The following is a 21636-nucleotide window of genomic DNA, read 5'->3' as shown; positions in this document are numbered from 1 at the left end:
AATCCAGACCAAGATCTTAACTCTCTTTGCAGCAGCACTAGCTGCGGGGGGTCTGTTCCTGAAGCCCCTTGATTCAGCGATGGATAAATAAAGTACACTGACACACAGATATTCTGTTTTGCCAGTCCAGCTGAGGGTCCGAGGTCACTCACAATCTCCAAGGAGAGTCATGTAAGGAATAGCAGCCGCAGCCCTGAGCAGCTCGCACTCCAGGCATTTATTTAGTATAGAATTAACAACAGAAGCTTTGAGTAAACACACTTTAGGGCCATCTGGCTCAAAGGGTAGTTAATGGAGGTAGGGTAAGCAGACTTAACTGGGAAAGTCTCTATTGTCCCTAGTATTTACCTTATGGCCTAATGCTCTAAGGTAAGAACCTGCCGCCTTCAGCCTGTTCAATTATTACAAGCTATGTAACTTTTCGGCCTTCCAAAAAGATTTGTGACTATTCCCTATAACTCTCCCTAATATTTCCCTTTAATATTTCTGCCCCCATCCTGAGTGAATCCCAACACTCTTCAATTCTGTGAAGGCTGAGAGAGATGAGGAAGCTGCAGAAGAAAAGTTTGAAGCTAGCAGAGGTTGGTTTATGAGGTTTTTATTGTTTTGTTTTTTTTCATTTTTAGCACTTTATTTTTAATCTCATGTTTAATTTATTTTTTGTTTTGTTTTTTTTTAATTATTATTATACTTTAAGTTCTAGGGTACATGTGTACAACGTGCAGGTTTGTTACATATGCATACCTGTGCCATGTTGGTGTGCTGCACCCATCAACTCATCAGCACCCATCAACTCGTCATTTACATCAGGTATAACTCCCAGTGCAATCCCTCCTCCCTCCCCCTCCCCATGATAGGCCCCGGTGTGTGATGTTCCCGTTCCCGAGTCCAAGTGATCTCATTGTTCAGTTCCCACCAAAAGCCAAAATTGACAAATGGGATCTCATTAAACTAAAGAGCTTCTGCACAGCAAAAGAAACTACCATCAGAGTGAACAGGCAACCTACAGAATGGGAGAAAATTTTTGCAATCTACTCATCTGACAAATGACTAATATCCAGAACCTACAAAGAACTCGAACAAATTTACAAGAAAAAAACAAACAACCCCATCAAAAAGTGGGCAAAGGATATGAACAGACATTTCTCAAAAGAAGACATTCATACAGCCAATAGACACATGAAAAAAATGTTCATCATCACTGGCCATCAGAGAAATGCAAATCAAAACCACAATGAGATACCATCTCACACCAGTTAGAATGGCGATCATTCAAAAGTCAGGAAACAACAGGTGCTGGAGAGGATGTGGAGAAATAGGAACACTTTTACACTGTTGGTGGGATTGTAAACTAGTTCAACCATTATGGAAAACAGTATGGCGATTCCTCAAGGATCTAGAACTAGATGTACCATATGACCCAGCCATCCCATTACTGGGTACATACCCAAAGGATTATAAATCATGCTGCTATAAAGACACATGCACACTTATGTTTATTGTGACACTATTCACAATAGCAAAGACTTGGAATCAACCCAAATATCCATCAGTGACAGACTGGATTAAGAAAATGTGGCACATATACACCATGGAATACTATGCAGCCATCAAAAAGGATGAGTTTGTGCCCTTTGTAGAGACATGGATGTAGCTGGAAAGCATCATTCTCAGCAAACTATCACAAGAACAGAAAACCAAACACCGCATGTTCTCACTCATAGGTTTGTGAGGTTTAAGGAAAGAAGTCATCTTCATAACATAAAAGTGCAAGGTGAAGTAGAAAGTGCTGATGTAGAAGCTGAAGCAAGTTAGCCAGAAGATCTAGCTAAGATAATTGATGAAAGTGGCTATAATAAACAACGGATACAGAAAAATAAAAAATAAATAAAAAAAAAATCCAGCCTTCTTTTGGAAGAAGATGCCATGTAGGATTTTCATCACTAGAGAGAAGTCAATGACTGGCTTCAAAGCTTCAAAGGACTGGCTGAAACTCTTGTTAGGGGCTAATGTAGCTGACGACTTTGAGTTAAAGCCAATGCTTATATACCATTCTGAAAATCCTAAGGCTTCTAAGGATGAGATTAGCATAATAATTAGCATATTAAGAATTACGCTAAATTTACTTCTGCTGTGATCTATCAATAGAACAAAAAAGCCTGAATAACAGCGCAGATGTTTACAGCATGGTTTACTAACAATTTTAAGTCCACTTCTGAGACCTATTGCTCAGAAATAAAGATTTATTCCAAATATTACTGCTCATTGACAATGCTCCTGATCACCCAAGAGCTCTTATGGAGATTTACAAGATTAATGTTGTTTTCATGCCTGCTAATACAATATCCATTCTGCAGCCAATGGATCAAGGAGTAATTTGTACTTTCAAGTCTTACTATTTAAGAAATACATTTCATAAGGCAATTGCTGTCATAGATAGTGATTCCTCTGTGGATCTGGACAAATTACATTGAAAATCTTCTAGAAAAGATTAGGCATTCTATATGCCATCTAGAACATGTGTCATTTGTGGGAGGAGGTCAATCAAAATATCAACATAAGAGGAGTTTGGAAGAAGCTGATCCCAAATTTCACGGATAATTTTGAGGGGCTTATTAGTGAAGGAAGTTGTTGCAGATATGCTGGAAACAGAAAGAGAATGAGAATTAGAAGCGGGGTCTGAAAATGTGACTGAATTACAATCTCAGGATAACACTTGAACAGATAAGAAGTTGCTTCTTAGAGATGAGCAAAGAACGTGGTTTCTTAGGATGAAACCTACTCCTGGTAAAAATGTTGTAAACATTGTTGAAATGACAACAAAAGATTTATACTATTCCATAAACTTAGTTAATAAAGCAGTGGCAAGGTTTAAGAGGATTGACTCTAATTTTGAAAGAAGTTCTACTGTGAGTAAAATGCTATCAAACACATCACATGTTACAGAAAAACTTTTCATAAAAAAAGTGCCAATCAATGTAGAAAACTTCATTGTTGCCTTCCTTTCAGAAATTGCCACAGCCACTCCAACCTTCAGCAACCATCACCCTAATTAGTCAGCAGCCATGAACATCAAAGCAAGATCTTCCACCAGCAAAAAAAAAAAAAAAAAAAAAAAAAAAAAAAAAAAAAAAAATTATGACTCACTGAAGGAGCAGATAATCATTAGTTTTTAGAAAAAAAAAAAAGCAATAAAGTATTTCTAATTAAGATACATAGGCTGAGGAGAATGGCGTGAACCTGGGAGGCGGAGTTTGCAGTGAGTGGAGATCGTGCCACTGCACTCCAACCTGGGCAACAGAGGGAGACTCCGTCTCACACACACACAAAAGATATATGTACATTTCTTTCTAGACATAATACTATGACACACTTACTTAACAGACTGCAGTATAGTGTAAATGTAATTTTTATATGCACTAGGAAACTAAAAAATGTGTGTGACTCACTGTCCTGTGATACTCCTTTTATTGCAGTGGTCCAGAAGTAACCCCATAATATCTCCACGGCATGCTTGTATTAAGCAGGATGTCTAAATCATTCTTTTGACTATGCCTATGGCTTAATAGAGATGCCAATGAATGTATAGACATCAAATTTGTCATAAGAAATGATAAGGTTAAGTCCAGGAAGTGATTTCCATTTGATGAAATGGAAGAGAATAAAGAAAGAGAAGTATTTTGTATCTATCTTCTGAAACAAACAAAAACCTCACCCTGGCATTTTACCAAAATCTACAGAAAAGGAACAAAGAAACAGTAGTAATTTTGTCAATTTTAAAGTTTTTGGTATTATCACCTGGCTTCCTATTTCATCCATAGTAGCCAACTTGAAGGGACTCTAATTTGCCAAATCTGAGATAGTTTGAGCACTCAAAAAAATAAATAATGAGCATAATAAATTATAAAACGTAGAAAAAAAGAGTAGAAAACCTGAGTCTGTACCAATAGTAATAGATACAAAATAAATAAATAGTGTAGAAGCTGGGACAGGCTACTTCTCACAGCACAATGACTGATGCTGATTGGCAAATATGGAGAGAGTGCTGGAGTTGGATAATCGTCACTTGGTAATCATCAAAGTAATTATTACTTCACATAAGCATCATCAACAGATGCTAAATGTTGGGGGAAATTTCAGTAGTGAGCAGAACATTTACATAGTTCTAAAGTATCTCTTGACAGATTGCTTATTAGTTACAGGGGAAAAATTAGTAACTATACTTTGTCAAGGGCAACACCTTGATCAGATGATCAAAGTCAATATCACCAATGAGGGGCAGATTGACATTGTGTACCTTCTGATGTGACTACATATGGTCATTTATATGCAGTATCACATTCTAGCTAGGAATGTAAAATCTAATTATGAATGAATGAATGAGTGAATGAATCTAATTATGAGAAAACATTAGACAAACCCAAAATGAGAAGTACTTTATTTTAAAAAGTGACTGTATACTTCAAAAGTTTCAATGCAATAAAACATAAGGAAGAGCTAAGAACATGCTCTAGATTAAAGAGACATTATAATTAAATGTAGTATGTAATTTAAGACTGAATTCTCACTGGAAGAAAACAATATGTTAAGTAGGACACTATTAGGTAAAAAATTGAAACATGGGTAAAAGATCTGATAAAAGTACTACATTAAAGATAATTTGTTCAGGTTGATAACTATCCTTTTACTCTCTTATGTAAGAGAGTAACCTTATTCTTAGGAGATTCCCTGTATCTAGAAGATATATTAACAAGTTATTCTTATGTGATTCTGATATGATTTTATACATAGATTGATAGATTAGGTCAATAATTTATTAATTTTCTATTGCTACATAACAAATTACCACAAACTTTGTAAGTTAAAACAACAGCCATAGATTCTGACCACATTCTGTAGGTCAGAAATCCAGGCAGACTGAACTGAGTTTTCCGTTTTTTTCTTGCTATGCCCAAATCAAGAAGTCAATAAAGGTACCTTCCTTTCTGGAGGCTCTGAGAAATAATTTGCCTCCAATCTCATTTAGGCTGTTCATGAAATTCAGTGTCTTATGGTTGTAGAACTGAGGCCATATTTCTTGCTGGCTGTCTACTAGGAAACATTCCCTCAGCTCTTTAAAGCCACTTACATTCCTTCATACATAATCCATATTCAAACTCACAATGATACATGGGATCCTCACACTTTTAATCTCTCTGATCCTTGCTTCTACCACGTTTCTGACTTCTGACTTTTAAAGGACTATCTTGCAGGTGCAGGAAATAATAACAGTAGTACACATTTACTGTCTTCATTGAGGAAAACTGGCCATAAACTATACTATATCTCTGACCCACGAAGATAATAGCTGCATCTTAAAGGTCAACTGACTTGAGACTTTAACTACAACTGAAATTTCTTCACAGCAGTACTAGTATTAATGTTTAATTGAATGGACAAAAGCCAGGTATTTGGAGACTAGGAGGAAGGCATCTTTGGAATTCTGCCTGCCTTAGAAAGAGATAGACAATAGATTAAATGGATGGGTGGAGGGATGGATAGAGAGATGATGGACGGATGGATGGATGGATAGATAGATAGATACAAGATCATACATAGAATAGAACTGCCCAATGCTGCTAATTTTATCAGTTTTTAAAAAAGATATTTGGAGTGCCATAGGTTTTAAGAGACATGAGACAAAAATGCATAATATTTAAAATGGATGAAGGTGGACAACTCAATGGATATTCCTGTTTGAACTAACTTGTAAGAATACTGTCTAAGAAGTCTGAAACATGAGGTACTCCACCAGAGTCTGTGGGGGTAACAACAGGCAAAGAGAAAGGTCATGAATTTGTGAGAAATCATTCAGAAATGGTGCCACCTGTGTCTGACAATTATGTAATACAAAAGATTCCAATTTGCATGGGAGGTTGGGATCTCTAAAGAACCCATTAAACCTTCCAATGAGAAAGAGTTAGTGTTTGGAAATCTTCCCAGTCTGATGGCATGAAAGACAAGAAATAATAGGAAAAAGCTTCAGCTATAATAAGTAAATTTTTGAAGTTCTTATTTCCTTTCATCTATCCTCCCTTTCTGATCCTTAAGGAATTAGAAGTCATATAGTAAATAAGGAGGAAACAAAAGTATTATAAGTTCTGTAGGCTAGAACTGCATATATAACTTTAATACTTAAGGAGATATTCCAAATTTTTAAAAGTCAGAGATGTAGCATAGTTTATGGCCAGTTTTCCTCAATGCAGACATTAAATGTGTATTACTGTTATTATTTCCTGCACCTGCAAGACAGTCTTCTAATCTTGAAAGGGAGAAGTGAAAGTCAACACATCTGCACTACTCTCATTCTTTTGACCTGTTTTAATTTTGGTAAACCCCTGGGAGGTTTATGGAAAACTATCAGATAAATCTGGATCTTGAAGGGTGATTTAAGCAAAATATTTAGAGTAGAAAATAATTATTATTTAATAATGGAATAGCAATTATTGAGGGCTTGGTCATGACTCAATCATATCATGTATTTTTTTCTTTGCCACTTCTAATCTAAATAACTTTGTAAATTTGGAAGAAAATAAATGCTAGAAGACTAGATAGATAGATAGATAGATAGATAGATAGATAGATAGATAGATAAAATACAAAAGAATTCAGGCTACAGAAATTACTAGACCAAATCACTATACTGTTGCTTTGGGACATCTGCCAGATCAACCAAACCAAGTTGTTATGGGGAGTAAACTTTGACATACTAATTATTCTTGGTTGCTTTAGCATAGTTTTGATAAGCAAATAAATTATAAGCCATATAAATTATAATGCAAAATTCCTGACAACATATCCAGAGGTAATGATTTGAAGGAAAATAGACCTTTTGATAGCCAAAAGGTCTATTAGACCTTATAAAGCCAATTATTAGCTATCCTTTGGAATTCATTTATATTTGAACACGTTGTTTATCATTGCATTTTGAAGACAATGATTATTCTGAAATGGTTTTCATGCAAGCTCATGACTCAATTGTAGTTTTATCTTAACTTCCCATTATAAAGAATGTGTTAATTTTAATTCCTAGAGATCTTACTTGTAGTATGAATAGAAGAGTAAGAATTTCATTTACAAACATTACTCTTTAGTATAGTGGGATCAGTAGAGATCTGTGGGAGAAAATCCATAAAAACATCTGAAATTGCATTGAAGTTTCTCAGTATCCCCAAATTGAACTTTGAAAAATATGTTCCCCTTTACTGTAAAATAAAGTCAATTTGTTGGTTTATGTCTATTAATTATGTATAAATGTATAAATAATTATAAATATGGCAGCAAATATGACAATGCTTTCATTTTGTCTTACAGACTCAGAAACACTTCATACTAAAGACTTAAAATCAGATCTGAAACTATAAAACTACTAAAGGAAAACATAAGGGAAACACTTCAGGACATGGGTCTGGGCAAAAGTTTTATGGATAAGAATTCAGACGCTCAGGAAACAAAAGCAAAAATAGACACATGGGATTATATCAAACTAAAAAACTTCTGCCAGCAAAACAATCAACAGAGTGAAGAGACAACCTGCAGAATGGGAGAATATGTTTTCAAACCATTTATTTGACAAAGTTAATATCCAAATTATAGAAAGAATTAAAACATCTAAAAAGCAAAATATAGAAAGAATTAAAACACCTAAAACTAAAACGTAAAAAATGCAAACAATGTGATTTAAAAATGGGCAAATGATCTAAATAGATATATTTCTTGAAAGAAGGTATACAAATGGTCAAGAAGTATATGAAAGATGCTCAGCATCACTAATCATCAAGGAAATGCAAATCAAGCCACAATGAGACGTTATCTCACTCCAGTTAAAATGGTTATTACCAAAAAAATGAAAACTAAGAAATGCTAGCAAGAATGAAGAGAAAATGAAATTCTTAAATACTTTTGGTGGGAAGGTAAACTAGTACAACTATTGTGAAACACAATATGGAGTTTCCTCAAAAAACAAAAAATAGAGCTACCGTATGATCTAGTACCCCACTAATGGGTATTTATCAAAAGGAAAGGAAATGAGTATATCAAAGAGATATCTACTCCCATGTTTATTGCAGCACTCTTCACACTAGTGAATAAATGTGCATCAGCAGATAAATGGATAAAGAAAAACTTGTATATACACACAGTGGAATACTATTCAGTCATAAAAAAATGAAATTCTGTCATTCATGGAAACATTGATTATCCTAGAAAAACATTATGTTAAGTGAAATAAATCACACATAGAAAGATTAATACTGCATGTTCTCATTCATATGTGGGAGCGAAGAAAATAGAGCTCATAGAAATAGAGTAGAAGTTACTAGAAATTGGAAAGGCAGGGAAGATAGGAAGAGGTTGGTTAATGGATACAAAATTGCAGCTAGATGATAAGAATAAATTCTAGTTTTCTATAGTACTGTAGAGTGACTGTAGTTACCAATATTTCATTATATATTCTCAAATAGCTGAAGAAAAGATTTTGAATGACCCCAATACTAAGAAATAATAAACTTTTGTGGTGAGAGATATGTTAGTTACCTTAACGTGACCATTACATATTGTATACGCGTATTGAAATATACCTCTGTACCTTATAAATATGTACAATAATTATACATGAATTTTAAAATTGTTCAAAACTATTATAAGAATCACTGGCTCCTTAAATTTATATTCAGGCATCAGCCCATTTTATGCAAAATGTAAACTTACCTACAGTAAAAAATGCAATTTGTTTTTATAAAATATTTCAAGTCAACGTATTGGTATTATGTCTATTCATGGCCAAACAAAAAGCATTCAAAAGCATTCTGGACTTAAAAGGCGTATTTTAAATCAGTTTGCCTTAATTGCTCTGATGAAATTGAAACTACTGCAATTTAATTCATATTACTATTCAAAAATAATTTTCACTAGAAAAATTCACCATATCAAGATTAGTAATATCATTTTGAATTGAAGTGTTCAAGCCTGGCACAAGTAGAAAAGCGGTCAAATTAAGTCATGCAGCCTAGAGGAAAGAACTTAATGTCAGTAGCCAGGATACTTGGAATTTCAGCCTCTGCTAAGCTAGGGAGTTGTAATTTATGTGCCTCATTTTTCTCATCTCCAAGACAGGAAAACCAGTTATCCTGAACCATCACAGGATGGTTTGAAATATCCCTTTAGATCACAGACTAGCATGAGTAAATGCTCACAATACAATCCTAAGTAAAAAGGGTGAAATATAACATTATATACCCAATATCATTCCAATTATATAAAGAGAAATGGACACAGGCATCTGTACAAACACATATGTATTGCTAAGAGACAAGACAGAAATGGTACAATGATTATCTCTGGGTGATAGATTGTGGCTGACTTTTTTTCTCTTTATAGGGTTAAGAGAATCCAATATTTGGAAATAAGGCAATTGAGTAGGAGATCACAATCTTTCAATGTCATATGCAGACATTATTTAACAGATTCTGTCAAACATTTTTCATTTTCTTTGTCATTTGAGTAGATCTCAGTTTAGTTGTATTAAAAATGATAGCCACCAAAATTGTGGTATTGCCTTCTGGAGCACAAATCAGTTTTTTATCAAACCTGCCAGTTTTATTGTAACATTCTTTCTGTTTATTCCTATCAATATCCAGTTCCTCAAATGTTCTTGGAATCAGCTTCATCATCTTACTGGTTCTCTTACTAATCAGTTAAATAAAATGTTGACACGTATTCATTTTATAGTTTTATGAGTCATACTTTGAAAAGTATACTTTGACAGAGCCTTTCAATATTTTCTGAATTCTCATTGTGCCTTCAATAAATCATATTTTTAAATTTTGGATCACCACTGGCATTGTATTTTGAAAACTTAAAAGCATTATATTAAGTGAAACATATTAACATAATGCAGAGGAGGTAATAAGTGGTAATAAAAATGAATTAATCTCTCTCTGAATATTCCATCACTGCCAAATACCAACTGTGACCTAGGGAAAAAAATAATAACAAAAACTTCTTTACTGCTGTAAGATTCAGTTTTCTCTTCTCTAAATTAATAACAATTATATTATTTTCACAAATTTCTATATTTAGCACAATATTAACCAGCCCTGTGATAGCTCCCTAAATCTTGTTTCTTTCAGGTGGTTACTTTTTCAGGTCCTCAAAGTACTCAGTTTCCAAGCCATTTTAACACAGATATTCTAGGTTCAGCTTCTATTAAATATAATGAAACATGAATACTTTCACTCCCTTTATTAGGCCCTGCCAATTGATGGGCAAACACCCCTGTCCTCTATATTTCAAAAGGAAATCTCTGAGAGAAATTTCAATGTGGTATTCATAAACCCTTCAACATATAATTTGGTCAACTCCTAATTCACTAAAGGAGCATCCACAAGGGAAGTAAAATAATTAGATAATGAAGGATACATTAAAACATGGTCCCAATGGACAGGTGACCAGAATTTGACAGTAGTTGTTACAACAGAACTGAGAAGAAAATAGATAAGTAAATTATTTAACAAACCAAAGCCTTCTAAATTAGTGGGCACCAAACACATTTAGTCACTGTAATCACACTGGACCCAACACAGACTTACTAAATTAGTAATTATGAGGATAGTGTCAAATAGAAGTAGTCTCTATCTACTTCTATATCTCATCTGTATTTATAACAGTTCTGCAATAAGCCTAATTATTAGCCTGGTATTTTAATTTAATTAATCAATCACGGAAGAGTGTAACAGTGTATTATAGTCCCCAGATTAAAATGACAAACTATTTTACTCATTCATTCAACAGATACACTTACATTGTGTCATGCTTTCTGTCATGATTATGTTATTCTGCTAAACTTTGAAGATTTTCCATCATAATCATTGGAGGATTTGAATCATTCTATATAGACAGCTTGAATTATTCTAAAACAAATGGCGCTCAGTGCACCAATTAAGACAAGAGCAATGTCTGTTGTCTTCCAAACATAGTATTTAACAACAATGTAACATTCCTGAATAACTGTCAATAATCTTATCAAGGTACCTTGAGAAAATCAGGCTGTTGTTCCTAAGATAATTCAACTACTGATATTCATTATTATCACTACATTAAGACAGACTGCCTTTTAGGTAGAAGTAATCAGCTTCTGAGATTGATTTCTTTCTGCATACCTAGTTCATTTTTGCATTTTCTCTGCCAAATGAAAGAAAATTATCTATTAAATGAACAGAACATGACAAGCTTGTTTAAAACTTGTTTTTATCGATGGCTCAATTAAAATGATCTTCTGGATTAAAAGGCAAATCCCAGTAAACCATCCTGAGTTTCCTTTTCCCCTAATCAAACTAGATTATAAAATGTTTGGAGCTACCTATTTTTGTTTCTCCTTATTCACACCTCACTGTTGCCAAGACTGTAGTGTACTCATAACGTCTTGTTGACTTGGCATAATGCAATGTCCCATTTTGCATATCTTAGCTATGTTGTCAGACATCTTAGTTTTTCTAAAATAACCAACTTATTAAGCAAAAGAAAGATTTGGATTAGTTTGCTCTAATAGCTTCTCTAAAAAAATTGATTGAAACCACGCTGTAGGGAAAGAGAGTGAGAGACAGAGAGTGATAGTAAGAGAAGAGAAAAGAAGAGTCATTGTAGATGAAAATCAATTACATTTACTTCCACTGCACAAAACTTGCTCACTTTAGTCTTCTCAAAATGTTTTTCAAAATTCCTTGATTTCGTGCTTACATCCTCCCATACAGGTTTACATTTTTACTTAGAATAAAATTCCTGAGTAAGGGATATGTTCTATTTCAGCAAAACATCTTCGCCAAATGGCAAAAAATGGAGAGAAATTAAAATTCTGTCATTGAGTCAATAATGAAGTTTGAATAGGTTGATAAAACAACATAAAACACCAATGTAATTTTGTGGGCAAGAATAAATGAATATTCAGTGTCTTTGGCAAAATTGAATGAATCATCAATTTAGTTAAACGTTTCACAACTCTTTCTAGTTTTATTTAACACATGTGCAGGAAGTAATGATTACAGAGAGAGCAAAGAAAGCAGAAAAGAGACCTGTTCTCTCATTTTTTTCTTGGTCAGCTTAATCTTCTAATACCATAGGATTATAAAGTAGGAGAGCACAAAGACTGGAAAGCCAGCAAAAGCTGGGTACGACACATTACTGAATCCACAGAAATGTAGTGCATTGAATGTTCTTGTAACAGAAGGCACTAGTAACAGAATTTTTAAATTGTTCACTTAATCTAAATATACATTTTAAAAATAAGTACTTTCTTTGGTACACATAACTAAGGAACAAATGAATTTTATATTTGTTTTGCTTTAGAGTTTATAAAGTATTTTTAGCTGTAGTATCTCATTTGGGCCTCATAACAAATTTGTGTTTCAAGGCAAGGCTTACCATCTTTATCTGACAAATAGAGAATTGGATGTTCATAGCAATTTAATAGTCAAAGTAGGACTGTAACTTATCTCTTCCAACACCCAGTCTCATGAAATTTCTAAGAGTTTTCATCTATTTCCTAATTTTTTAATCTAAAGAAAATAGACTACTTATTAAGATTTTTTAAATCTATGCACTTCATCACACATGATGAGCATGTCTATCAAAGTTTGAAAATACTTTCAGTACAAATAATAAATTTGGGTGGAAGAACAAGTAAATACATCTCGAAGAATTTAACTTTTGTGTTCTTACATAAAGTTTTTATTGAAACATTACATATACGTTAATATGCAGAAAAGTACTCAATTTTTACATCTACAGCTCATGTTTTTCACAAAGTGAATACAACACCCAGATTCAAACTCAGACCATTACTAGCAGATCATCAACCTTCCCCTTACCGTTTTCTAGTCACTGCATCCCCAAAGATAATCACTATCCTGACTTCTATTACCATAAACTAGACTTAGAACTTTATGTAAATGGAAGTATGAAATGTATTTGTATATGGCTTCTAAATCTGTACTCTCCAATATACCTCAAAAGCATTATTTCTTATAAAAGTAATCCTGTTTATTAACTATATTCTATATACTCAATATTGACTTTTATGTAAGATCTGTCTAGAATTTTCTAAATTCTAGAAAAAGTCTTTGTCTGCCAAACTTAATTTATATTGTTCCATAAAGATGAGACATTGTCCTGCATGTTTCTTACCCCTTTACCACGTGTCTACAGAACGAGTACACCATCTGTTCAAACTAGGGCAGTCTGAATTTTAGACATTCAACTCTGCTTACCATGTCAACTCTGTACCCATTCAGCAGGCCCTTTTAATTATCTTCTTTAAGTATTACTTCTCATGTCAACCCTTTACCCATTCATCAGGTCCTTGAATTACCTTCTTTTAAGTATTCTCCCTTTGAGAAACCAGTATTTATTTAACAAGACATTTTTACACCTTAGTCATAAGATATTAATAATGCGAATATTGTCAACAATATACTAGGTAAAAAAGAAAAATTGATTAAAGAAAGAAGAATTTCAGCTGCTACTGACCTTATGGGTAGATTTTTTTCAGATTTCTCGTTCTACCCTGAAAGTCGTTATTAAGGGATCATAAATGAGAATAACTTCCATTAGCCTTACATATTGGTTGATTGGTCACCTATTGAATAATGTTGCAAAAGCGTAGATCATAACCAAAAAGCATTCAATCATCTTGTGGTGTTTTAAAAACTATCATTATATTCAGTTGTTTTACTGGCCTCAAACATGCTAAGGTCTTAGGACGTAGACCAACTGCGAGACTGGAAGAGTGTCAAACAGGGAGTGTTATAATTTAAGTTAACATTAAGGTTTTTGTTTTAACAGTTATCTCCCTCCTAAGAGACAGGACTCATAATAAAAGAATATAGAGCTGTAAACCAATAAACATAAGATCGAATTCTGGGTCCAGCGATTTCTATGTGGAAGCATCAGGATTTTACAAATCCCACTTTTTATAAATGTCAATTGTCAGTAATGGATACAAATCTTGTCTATTTCATTTGAGATGTCTTGTGCTTCTTTTCTATATTCACAGGTTTGGGCATATATATATATATATATATATATATATATATATATATTTCATGAATATTTATTGATAATGAAATTACCATATCCTAAAGAGGAAAATTTGAAGAATAAATTCAAACTCAGGCAGTAACTATACAATATTTTTTTAAAAGAAGTAGTTACACAACATTTTCTGAAAACATTTAACAACAATTGAATTAGAAACATGAGTGATAATGAAAGTCTCAGTATTGCACTGGGAAGGAGTGAAGTAGCTGGCCATGTAGGTCTTTGCAATCTCTCATTGAAGTAACTCAGATAAGCTAAATGAAATAACAAAAAAATGGTTTTTATTTCTATTCCACCAGTCTACCTTTTACTGAATAAAACAGGAAGCATACATGACTAAATAAAATTCAACACCTGAACTAAAACAATAATTGCTGGTAAAAATTCCTTGCATTGTACCAAAATTCTGACAGAATACAATTCTTCCAGGCTTATATCACTTGCATCTGCAAATGCAAATGAACATCAATGAAGTTGGTGTTGAAGTTATTTTACACCAACATTTAAATGACCATAGATATTTGACTAAGAGTTTAACTATTATCTTCAAAAATATTTTTAAGAATTGCCATGCAAAGGCAAAATAAAAATTCAAACACCATATGCAATAGGTCAGTATATCTTAAGTTTATACACACAGTTTTAAAGCCTGAAATCAGATTTATACTGAAATTCTTATTTTAAAAACAAGTTGGGAATGTGTTCATGTTTGGAGTTCTGATGACATGCAGAAAACTGTAAAGGAAATTACATCTAGAAGAAAAAAGTGTAAATCTAGAGTACTGTACAGTGTCATCTGTAAAAATCTTCATAACGGGACAGTGGATTAAGTAGCATTTTATTTCAAAAAGAACAGGTAAAGTAAAACCCCTCAACTAACCGTGCCCAAGGAAGAGCTGTCCAAGTCCTTGGTGCTGAGTGTTTCTATATTTCAAATTGTAATTTAAACTTCCCTAATGAAAATCTTTCTTATGTAGACTCACATTTTCAGCATTCCTAAGGAACCATAAACAGTATTTTAACTATTTTGATGACTTGGGATTATTTGGGGTACACTTCATGCAATATTCTTAGTAGCTCTTACTTCTGGATTACTGAGTTTTGTATATTCTCCATTTTTTTCTTACTTTTTGACCTTTTCTTTCTCTCAGATATACCTTCTTGCTGCTGTTTAGTATCTAAATATAAAATCACCATCTTCTAATCTTCTGCTTCTAGAGAATTAGCATGGGTAGCAGAAAGGCTGCACATGAATTCCAACAAAACTTGGTTAAAATCTCTTCCCTGACAGATTTGGAGTCACTTCCATTATCCCGATAAGCCTCAATGTGCTCATAATGTAAAAATGGAGGTACAGCCTATCCCATAGGAAGGATTAAATTTGAGTATTAAGAAATGATACATGAAATGCAAAGCAAAGTCCCTCTCATAAAGAAGACTTTAATATGTTAATTTGATTATACTTCCTCCTCTAATCTGCAATGATTTAAAGAGCCATGTAATGAGGTGTGTCAAATTGATGTTGCAGTGAATATTTTCTAGCCTTCTTAGTGTCCAAGTGCATAAATCCCCTATTAGATCTTCATTCTCACCTTATGTATATGCCTCCTGATATGCAGTCTGAGCATGCAAGAAACATGTTAGCAGTGCAAGTTACACTGTCTCTTTGGGGGTATTAGGATATGCTCACTAATCCACTTATCAGCAAAAATGCTTAAGACTTTTTTATAATTAGTTTGCCAATCCAAGAGGTCAGTGTCACCAAAAAACAGGGATGTGGATAAATAATACATTGGTTTTTTTTCTGGCCAGTAGCAATTTCTTTGTTATTTTACTACAGTTTTAACACTTTGATTTTTTTTTAAAAAAGGAAAGTAAAATTTCTAATCAGGTGTTTTCTTAACAGCTATCATAATAGATTGAAGAAAATTTAGATTTAAATTCATAATTAAATTTTAGGGATATATGTGTATGTGTATTTAATATTTTAGCACATTTTACTGCAAAAATATTTCTTATCTTAGAATTGGCAGTATTAGAATAATTAGGAAATAACCTGCCTTGACTGTGACAATTCATTTGCCTAGTACTGGATTAATCCACATAAAACCTGCAGCCCAGTTTTTATCTAACCATAGAAATCAACTGATACTTTTACTGAAATTATGCATATCGCTATGCCTTACTTAGCAGATTGTGTTTCCGTAGTGTATAAAACTAGTATATAAACTAAGATTCTCTTTAAAAAGAATTAAAGTATAGTGGTTCATAAAAAGAGAATTTATAATAATGCACTTGGTTAGTGAGAAGTGTATAATAGATAAGCAGTTCTGCTTCACAGTTTTCTAGAGACTCAGGTTAGCAAATCAAGTCTTTTCCAAGAGGGCTGTTCCCGTTGTTACCATTCCCTGCTGTGGTGAAGAAGGAAGTCCATGACAAGAGTGATTGTCCAAAAAGACAAGAGTGATTGTGTAAAAGAGTAATTATGGATCTAGCTGGAGTCTGCGTAGTACATTGCCAAACATTATGAAGAAAAGAATCAATGAGAAAGAGTCATTTTTTAATTTAATAAATAGGGCTGGATTGTTGAATATTTAAATCCATTCTTAGGCAAGTTTGAAAATTTTAGGAAGAACGGGGGGGAAATGTGTTCAGGCACCAGAAAGATCCATTTTCAAAATACGAGTCTCGTCTTCAAATTCTATGTTAGTTTAAGCAAGGCAAAATCTCTCTGTTTTATATTATATATTTTTCATGATGCAGGAGCAATGATTAATATAATTGACACACTGCAGATATATATAATATGGAAAGCAAAAGTTCTATAATCCTTGCATAATATAATCACTGCTGGTTTCGGTAGCCTTCCTTCTTATATTACTTTCTAAGTACATACCAACATATTATTATTGAGTTTTATTTTACAAAAATTTCACTTTCAGCAAGCTAAAAACCACCAAACCATAGAACCAGTTCTTACATGGTGAAAGGGGTCTAAATAAACATGCGGGTCAGGTGCAGTGGCTCACACCTGTAATGCTAGCATTTTGGGAGGCCGAAGAGGGAGGGTCGCTTGAGCCCATGAGTCTGAGACTAGCCTAGGCAACACAGGGAGATCCAATCTCTATGAAAAATTAAATAAATAGCCAGACATGGTGGTACATGCCTGTAGTTCCAGCTATTTGGGAGGCTGGGGCAGGAAGATTGCTTAACCCCAGGAGTCCTAGGTTATTGTGAGCTATGATCACACCACTGCACTCCGGCCTAGATGAAAGAGAGAAAAAAAGTTCAAATATGTTTTGTTTATAAATATATCTGTTATTATATTTGAAATATTATTCCAAATTGAATAAATAAAATTATTTCAAATCCCAACTTATTCTAATTGGAAGCAATTTTGGAAAAATTAAAAGAAGTTAAAAGAAATGAAGACTACACATACACTTTGAAATAGAAGTATTGTTAAAGCATATTAAGCTAATGGTAATATATGTATTTTTTACTTTGTCTTCGCACACCGATCACATTTTGGGCAACTAGAACTCAAAAATCCCCGAAGGTTGTGTGTGTGTGTGTGTGTGTGTGTGTGTGTGTGCGCGCGCGCGCACTTTTTCTTTTTTTGGTAAAGTATAAATATTAAATGTATTTTTACAGTATCTTTGAATATGATTCTTCTTGTAATAAAATAGTCATAAATATGGAAGTGATTTTCCTATATGCTACATTGTCCAGCCAATAAATATACTTACAAAATAACATGTAGAAAATAAATAGAAAAAAATTAAAGTTATTATCTGCTTTCCATTACTTTCAAAGATCATTTTTTCTGACTATATGCCTAATACAAAAAGACATTTTAACACAGTGACTCACACAGTGCGCTGATGCCCATTTATAAAGGCAATTGAATCCACTTCTTGAAAATTACTCAAATGATTCTGCTAGGTGTACACTTGTTGGTGAAAATAAATGGGAATTGGCAACCTCTCTAAAAATTCAATCATGATGATTATCATACTTCTACACTTTATTATTCTCCCCACACTCACATGCACAAATTAAGTGATTCAATTCAATTTGACAGTATCTGAATTTTTGTGTGCTGTTTGCAATGTACTCTCTAGTCACTGAAGAGGATTCAAAGATAAAGTGAGTTATATGTCAAGGAGTACCTGGATCATCTCAGTACTGGGATGAGAGGAAAATACAAGGCAGAGCAAGAATACTACATTGAAGGAATTCTGTATAAATTACCATCCTCAGGATGTAGAACTCCCCTCTGTATCATGTCATTGTCAGAACCTTGAATTGTTCTATGAAGGAGATGGCATTTGTGTCTTAAGATTATCTGATAGGAGAATACAGGCCAGGTTAGAGAAAGAAAGTATAAAGACTGGTGTTAGGGCCTTGAAATACGCTTACATGCATTTTCTTATTTAATGCCTATACTATTTTTTAAGGTGATATATTAGTTTGCTACAGCTGCCATAAGAAAGCACCACAGACTAGGTGACTTAATAAAAATCTATTTTCTCACAGCTCTAGAAGCTAGAAGCCTGAGATTAAGGTGTCAGCAGAGTTGGTTTCTTCTAAAGTCTCTCTCTTTGGCTTGCATGTGACCATCTTCCTCCAGTGACTTCATGTGATCTTTAAGTGTATATGTATTCTAATCCCCTCTTTTTATGTTGACACCAGTCAGATTGGACTAGAACCCACCCATATGACCACATTTTGCCTTAAATTCCTCATTAAAATTATATCTCCAATATATTCTGATGTGCTAAGGGTTAAGACTTCAACATATAAATTTGAGGAGGACACATAACATCTCATAACCAATAAGCACTAGTATTATCCCTAATTTATACATATAGGGGATTTGAGAGGTTAAAAATTTGAAATAATAAACACTTAACGATCACAGACCCAGTAAGTAAAGGGCTAAATATAATATATAATATTATATATTATAATATATACCTTAGTCTGTCTGGCTTCAGTCCTAAAACATAGTAGGGACTTGACAAGTAAGTACTGGATGAATGAATGAATGAATGAATGAATGAATGAATGAATGAATGAATAATGAAGATACATTTTATTTTCACATAGTTTCTGATGTGAATTCATGACAGAGCCAGAATTTATGAGGCTGAATCCAGCATCATTGAATCAACTGGCAACTTTGCTTCTAATAGCTCAGGTTCATCAGGCAAGGGAAAGTCATGGAAAATTTCTGGAAAGACAACTGGCAATGAGGAAAGTGGTATTCTAGAAGATCAGTATGAAGAAAAAGAAACATTAGGATGAAGTTGGGCATTCCAAGAGTGCTGCAGTGATGCAGGATTAAGGAAATGGCTGAATGATGATACATGATGCTACCATAAAATTTTGATACATACAATAATGGCATCAATACCTGGCATTGATTGAGTTGCTACAATATGATGGGCAATGCTACGTATTTTGCACATACTATCTCATGAAATCTTCAAAGCATCATTTGGTCTAGGTACTATAATTACCCTTTTTCTGAATTTTTGCAATGTATCAGGTACTGTGTCAAGTAATTTATTAAATTATTTCATCTATGCAACCGTCTATAGTGAAAGGTGCTATTGTTTTTCTATTTTTGTGTATGAGGAAACTGAGCCCTAGAGATTATCACACAGTAAGTGATGAACACAGTATTCAAAATAAGCCTCACTGAATCAAGAGTCTAAGTGATAACAAACAATCCATGTTTATCCCATTATTGTATATTCACATATTCTTTTGAACCCTACAACTTTTTAAAAATTAGATGTTAAAATGAGACTCTGAAAAGGTATTGTCATTTAGCTAATATTCAAACCCAGTCTTGATCATGATAAAGATAATCATAAAAGAATATGACACAAAATCTGTTTGCCTTTAATGTACCTTACAGAATTCTCTAATCTTCTAGCATTAACAAAATATTGCTTACAATTAAAATACTGAAAGTTCTTTGGGCTGTTTATTATATTGAAACATTTGTTATTTCCCATTGAATCGTATAATATTTATCATCTGAGAGCTCCCAGATACCATTTACTGATGAGTTCACTAAAGTTAGCATTTCTAAAATGAGAGAATTAATCAGCAATTGTATGTGTGTTTTAATTTACATTTAAATGTAAATGGGGTTTACCATTTTAATCATTTTAAGCATACAGTTCAGTGATATTAAGTACACACCTTGCTGTACAACCTTGTTGCACAACAGGATGATACATTATCTTGAAAGGAAGACAAATAATAAGAAACGCCATAGCAAATTAAAATATGTTTCACGGAAACATGGATTTAAGCAAAAATAAATAAATAAAAATTAATAAATTATGTGTTTTCCAAGTTGCTTTCCCATTAATTACATTAAGAATTTTCATCTGAGAGTTTGTGGTGTCTGTACTAGCTTGATTCAGGTTGCTTGGTGTCAATGAAAAAAGTCCAACTCTGTAAATATTTAAAGAGATTTATTCTGAGCCGAATGTGAGGAGCATGACCATGACACAGACCCAGAATGTTCTGAGACCATGTGCCCAAGATGTCTGGTTTACAGCTTAATTTTCGACATTTTAGAGGGATAGAAGTTACAGGCAGAGATCAATCCATACATGTAAGGTGTACATTGGTTCAGTCCGGAATGGTGAACAAGTCAAAGTAGGGGCGCTTCCAGGTCACAGGTGGATTCGAAGACTTTCTGACTGGCAAATGGTTGAAAGAGCTCAGTTATTACCAAAAGAGCTGGAATTAACAGAAAGGAGGATCTGGGTTAAGATAAGGGGTTGCAAAGATCAAGATTTTTATTTTGCAGATGAAGCCCAGATAGCAGGCTTTAGAGCTCTTACTAGAAGTGAAAGGTGCCAGACTCTTAGTTAATTCTCTCCTGGATCGAGGAAAAGACCTGGAAAGGAAGGGCATTCTCTGCAGAATGTTGATTTTCCCCACAAGAGTCAGTTTTGCAGGACCATTTCAAAATATATCAAACAAGTATATTTTGGGGTAAAATATTTTGGTTTCTTTCAGGGCCTGTTTGTTATCTTTCATCTGATGCTATTATAGAGTCAGGTTGGAATTTGGTATCTCATTGCTACAAAGAGTCTGTTTTGTCAGTGTTAAGATCTCTGTTTAATGCTAATGCTGATCAATTGTTCCTGAATTCTAAATGAAGGAAGGTACAATGAGGCATGTTGGACCTCCCTTTCCCCTCATAGCATAAATTAGTTTTTCATGTTAACTTTGAAATACCCTTGGCCAAGACGAGGGTTCATTTAGTTGGTTGGGCAATTTAGAATTTTGTTTTTGGTTTATAATGGTTTGCACTGTCCCTCATCTATTGAACAACAGAATTGCTAGAAAATATTGTACAGACTCTCAGTATCAGTGCAAATGAGGAGCCTCAGAGAGAAGGAAAGCTGAGAGATGAAAGGAGCACTCACCATTAAGAAGGAGAGCAGAATCAGCAAAGGTGGGCTGAAGACA

This window comes from Macaca fascicularis, chromosome 9 (genome assembly GCF_037993035.2).
Source record: "Macaca fascicularis isolate 582-1 chromosome 9, T2T-MFA8v1.1".
NCBI classification, from domain to species: Eukaryota; Metazoa; Chordata; class Mammalia; order Primates; family Cercopithecidae; genus Macaca; species Macaca fascicularis.
The sequence above is the reverse complement of the archived record's forward strand: the minus strand, read 5'-3'. Positions refer to the sequence as shown.